This window comes from Lepus europaeus, chromosome 4, assembly GCF_033115175.1.
Source record: "Lepus europaeus isolate LE1 chromosome 4, mLepTim1.pri, whole genome shotgun sequence".
NCBI classification, from domain to species: Eukaryota; Metazoa; Chordata; class Mammalia; order Lagomorpha; family Leporidae; genus Lepus; species Lepus europaeus.
In genome coordinates this window covers 102037260-102042571 of record NC_084830.1, presented here as the reverse complement: position 1 = coordinate 102042571, position 5312 = coordinate 102037260, and the positions used below count along the sequence as shown (strand labels likewise).

The window sequence follows — 5312 nt, the reverse complement described above, 5'->3', positions numbered from 1 at the left end:
TATTTGTACACAAAGCTTCTAATGGGAACACTGAACAAAATCTGTAGTGTAGATCTTTAATTTTGATTTAATAAAGTTTGTCCAGTATCAAATAATATCAAAAGTCTAAAAAACATTGAGTTTTTATATCATGTTTATAAATTATTGTTTTATATACCATAAAAAACATAAGGTCAAAAGTGCAGTTTAAAAAAAAGGGGAAGTTGTTATTTTTGCTAAAAGCTAGAAAAATGTACTGTCCCATGTAAGAGGTGATCTAAAAGCTTACAGTTGCTTAGGAATTTCCCTATAACTCATAAAACTTGATTCTCATTTGTTATAAGATAAACCAACACAGAGCGTTAAGTAATCTTTCATAAAAATAAGAATCAATGCATATGTAACTACAGGCCTCCCCCAAAGTGAATTCACTCTGTGTATTAGAATGAATGGGCCATCAATCAATGTGACCAAATTTGGGAAACTCCAAAGGCTAACCAGAAGTTATCTTCCTCAAATTCTTAGTCATAACTGGTAATGGTAATGGTAATGGTTATGAAATCTTCTGGTGTAACTAACACAAAATATGATTTAAAGGTGATAAATCACATCATCTACTGCTTCTCACAGAAAATAAGGACTAAGCATCCAGTAACAAGAAGGCAGAAGTAGAGAAATTAGTCAAGAAACAGATGGATGAAACACAACTCTGGGTCTTAATTGGTAACTAGCTGTTTGCAACACATTTACAGAACAAAGGCCTATGCTGAAGTATGTGGTACATGAACCACTTATTTTTAAATAAGAAAGTCAAAGGGTAAAATTGTAGGTTCATAAAACAATCAAGGTTAGAGAAAAATATGTAAAAGAAATCTTATTTTTAAGTTTATTGTGGGACCAAAATATTGACAGAGCGGTTATCAGTCAAGAGCAGTATGTCTTTTGGTAAAACTAGGAGGCAGCCTGAGCCTGGCTCAACACAACCACTCCCCCCTTCAAGTGCCATCTCACCAGTGGTGCTTGGTTTATATGACACCAAGCATCAGTATATTACTTTTTCCACTGCATACAATAAGCTCCTTTGTTGATTTAACATGTATAGACTGCCTGAGATAATAAAGATGTCATCATTACAACAGGTTAATAGCAGATGAAGGTCATCCTTCGTTTTGACAGGGGAAGGGGTTGGCTGCCAGAAATAGCATGGGTATTGTATAGGCTGTATACTCATGTAGTTAGTAACCCACGTGTCACCTTGAGTGGAATATTAAAAGTCGATGGATATGGATGCTTGTGCAGAATCTTCTCGTCCCCTGACATAAATTTCACAGGGAATCTCCTCCATCACTCTATCTTCTAGATAGAGAGCCTGTTCAGGGGGCTCATGTGCCTGTTTGAAAGTGTAGCTACTTTTTTTGAAGGTGCTATTAAATGTTTTCATTGGCTGTGGTTGTGCAAAATCATTTCAGAAAGGAAGTTCCATGGAGCTGAGGTTGGTCCTGCTTTGTTTGACACTGGATGCCTGCGATCCACAGTGATGGTCGTGGATGCAGCGGGAGGCAGTGGAAGAGTGCCACATCTTCTGGTAGCTGTCTAGCTCTTCTGACAAGTCTGCCAGGTCTGCGGAAATTTCTTTGTCCCTTAGTGAGAACAGTTCATAATGGGGAGGATCAAACACTTCCTGGAACCCTGTTTTATTAAAAGCAGTTTTGCAAGTCATGACCTTTTTTCGAGGCTGCTTCACTTGTACTAAAATAGAAATAATGAGAAGGACCAAGACAATCCCTGATGTAATGCCAATAATTGTTCCATGGGTTTTAGTGATTTGTTCAAATACTCCTGCCTTTTTCTTTTCTTAGCTTTTGGAGTAGCCTTAATTGTCCATATGCAATCAACTGCTTGGCCAGGTTTTGTTTTTTCTTCTTGTTCTACCTGACTAGAATGTACTATTCCATCAGCTCCCGAGAGCTCAAACTGGCAATCTGGAATAAATGAATATTTTGCTCGAAATCCAAGTCCTTCAAGTTCTTCATCAGAACTAAACTTAACCCACATGGATCTCCCTGTTGATCTAATTAATGGAGGGCTTTTCATGCCACAGTAACGATCTATACGAGGAGAGAAACCAAACGGCCCATCTCGAATTTCCAAATGATCAAATCAACACTCAAATGATGGTTCTACATAATAACGTTCATCAAAGGTTAATTCTATTCTTTGACGTGGAGCAGCTTCCAAAAGGTAGATACACTCCTTGTTTGGTGGGTATGAATCAGGATAATTTGGTGAAGCAAAATGACCTCCATTGCTGGTTCCAACCCAAATGCCACATTGGGTTTCAGGAACGTGCTTGATTCCAATATTTTGTCCATCTGGGGTCTTTTGGGCCACAGCAATCCCTTCCTCTACAAGTATTGTTATTAAGAACACTTTGAGAACCGAGCAGAGCTGCTCCAGGGCCATGTTCCCGAGCGGCCCAGCGCTTTGCAAAGGGACTGAGGCGGCGGCGCTCACGGCCCTGCGTGGCGGCGGCTTCAGCCCCGCTCCGTGCCCATCGACGGCCAGCAGGCTGATTCCCGTCCCCGCCGGGCAGTGCTCAGATGCGGTGGCCCACCATGCCCTAGCCCCTCGGCGGGGTCCTGCGTCCTCCCTATTCCCCCATGGTCACCGCCTCCGACTGCACAGCATCCCATTCCATCCACCGCCCCGGAGCTGAGTTGCGCTGAAGCGAAAGCACGGGACGAGGCAGGAGCAGCTCCGCCGGCGACCGTGGCGCCAGCTACGCTGCCAATTAGTGTTTCTTAGCACAAATTTAAATGTTCCTTGATAAAACACATTTAAAACAATAAAGTCCCTCGATAATATCCGGAAAACACAAACAGAGAGGCTGTCACAATATCTGCGATTGAGTCAGCAAAAACACAAGCGGATATTTCTGGTTCCAGTCATATCCGGACAAAGTGGTGTGGAAATCGTATGCAATGGACGAGAAAATCACAGTAAAAATGGTTTTGGACATAAGCAAAGTCTTTTCATTAGGCAAGTGCATAAAATGTCATGTATACAAACAGAAATATCATGTTTGTTTGCCACAGTTCCTCTACCTTTCTCCCTAAAAATACGAATGTGTAGAGCTGGTGTCTCCATGTGGAACCAATTAGTGTTTCCAAGAACAAAATTAAATGTTCCCTGAAAAACAAAGATTCAAAAAAAATAAAGTCCGTCGATAATATCCGGAAAACACAAACACAGAGGCTGTCACAATATCTGGGACTGAGTTAGCCAAAACACTAGCGGATATTTCTGGATTCACCCACTCATTTCCGGACAAAGTTGTGTGGAATTCGTATGCAATGAACCAAGAAAATCACGGTAAAAATTCTTTTGAAGTGACGCAGGGAGGGAGGGAGGGAGGGAGGGAGAGAGGGAGGGAGGGAGGGAGGCTGGCTGCTGAGGCGAAGCCGCCACCAGCCCTTTGAGGAACTGGCAGCGGAGGCTTGGGCAGTGGGGGCTGCCCACTCAGACATCCTGCTCCCTGTGGCTGCAGTGGGGCTACAGGGTTGGGCGCGCCCGCGGGCCTTGGGGGCTTCTTGCCTGTGGGCGGGGCTTCCACGCACAAGGTGGCACCTCATCCTGGCCCAAGGGTGGTGGCGGGAACCCAGGAGGTGCTGGGGGATGCAAGAGGGCTAGGCCCCCAGGCCTTTAGGCAACACTGGAGGGCCCGCAGGCATATCGGTCCACCCTACGTAGGCCCTGCTGGGACAGCCCATGCCCGAGCTCCGAGCTCCTCGCCCTTGGACCGCCCCAGTGGGCTTCAGGAGTGCGTGTGTGCCAGCAGCAGCCCTCCCCACTCACCCATCATGCATCGGCCCGCCCGACAAGCCCCTAGGGCGGGCGAGGGTTCCCGGGGGGCCTATTTGCAACCCGGGGAGGTGCGGGGCAGTCAGTGTGTGCGGCCCGGGGACACCTGCAGGTGCGTGTGCTCCCCCCAAGGCCGACCGCTGCAGCTAGCCAGCAGCTGGGGGCTTTTGGCAGCGCCGCCTGGGCAGCCTCCTACAGCCAGGGGTCTGGCAGGCTCCGGGGGCAAATGGACTAAGGAAGCCGAGAGGGGCCCGTCCGCGCCAAAACCCAAAATGCACTGCGGCCTTCAGGGACACAGGGGACACAAGTGGCTGTGTGGCTTGCAGTGCCCAACCAGAGGGAAGCAGAGAGGGAGGGAGGGCGGCTGGCTGCTGAGGCGCAGCCACCACCAGCCTATGCAACACTGCAGGGCCCGCGGGCGTATCGGTCCACCCTCGGTAGGACCTGCTGGGACAGCCCATGCCCGAGCTCCAAGCTCATCGCCCTTGGACCGCCCCAGTGGGCTTCAGGAGTGGGTGTGTGCCAGCAGCAGGCCTCCCCACTCACCCACCGTGCATCGGCCCCGCCCGACAAGCCCCTAGGGCGGGCGAAGTTTCCTGGGTGGCCTATTTGCCACCCGGGGAGGCGCGGGGCAGTCGGTGCGTGCGGCCCGGGGACACCCGCAGGTGTGTGTGCTCCCGCGGTGGCCGGCCGCTGTGGCTAGCCAGCAGCTGGGGGTTGTTGGCAGCGCCACCTGGGCATCCTCCTAGAGCCAGGGGCCTGCAGGCTCCGGGGGCAAATGGAATACGGAAGCCGAGAGGGGCCCGTCCACGCCAAAACCCAAAACACGCTGCGGCCTCCAGGGACACAGGGGACACAAGTGTGTGTGTGGCTTGCAATGCCCGACCAGAGGGAGGCAGGGAGGGAGGGAGGGAGGCTGGCTGCTGAGGCGCAGCCGCCACCAGCCCTTCGGGGAACTGGCAGCGGAGGCTTGGGCAGTGGGGGCTGCCCACTCAGACATCCCGTTCCCTGGGGCTGCAGTGGGCCTGCAGGGTCGGGCGAGCCCACAGGCCTTGGGGGCTTCTTGCCTGTGGGCGGGGCTTCCACGCACAAGGTGGCACCACATCCCTGCCCAGGTGTGGTGGCGGGAACATAGGAGGTGCTGGGGGACGCAAGAGGGCTAGGCCCCCGGGCCTTTAGTCAACACTGGAGAGCCCGCAGGCGTATCGGCCCACACTCGGGAGGACCTGCTGGGACAGCCCGTGCCCGAGCTCTGAGCTCATCACTCTTGGACCGTACCCCAGTAGGCTTCAGGAGTGGGTGTGTGCCATCAGCAGCCCTCCCCACTCACCTTCCCAGCACATAATTAAATGTTATCTCATAAAAAACTTCAAAACAATAAAGTTCATCGATAATATCCAGAAAACACAAACAAAGTGGCTGTAGCAATATGTGGGATTGAGTTAGCCAAAACACAACTGGATATTTCTGGT

The 5312-nt window shown here is 50.3% G+C and overlaps 1 pseudogene; it reads right to left on the bottom strand.

Annotated features, from left to right (window-relative positions):
* Window positions 1–1178: 1178 nt before the first annotated feature.
* On the bottom strand, window positions 1179–2442 carry LOC133758455 (neuropilin and tolloid-like protein 2; annotated as a pseudogene).
* Between the last annotated feature and the right edge of the window lie 2870 nt (window positions 2443–5312).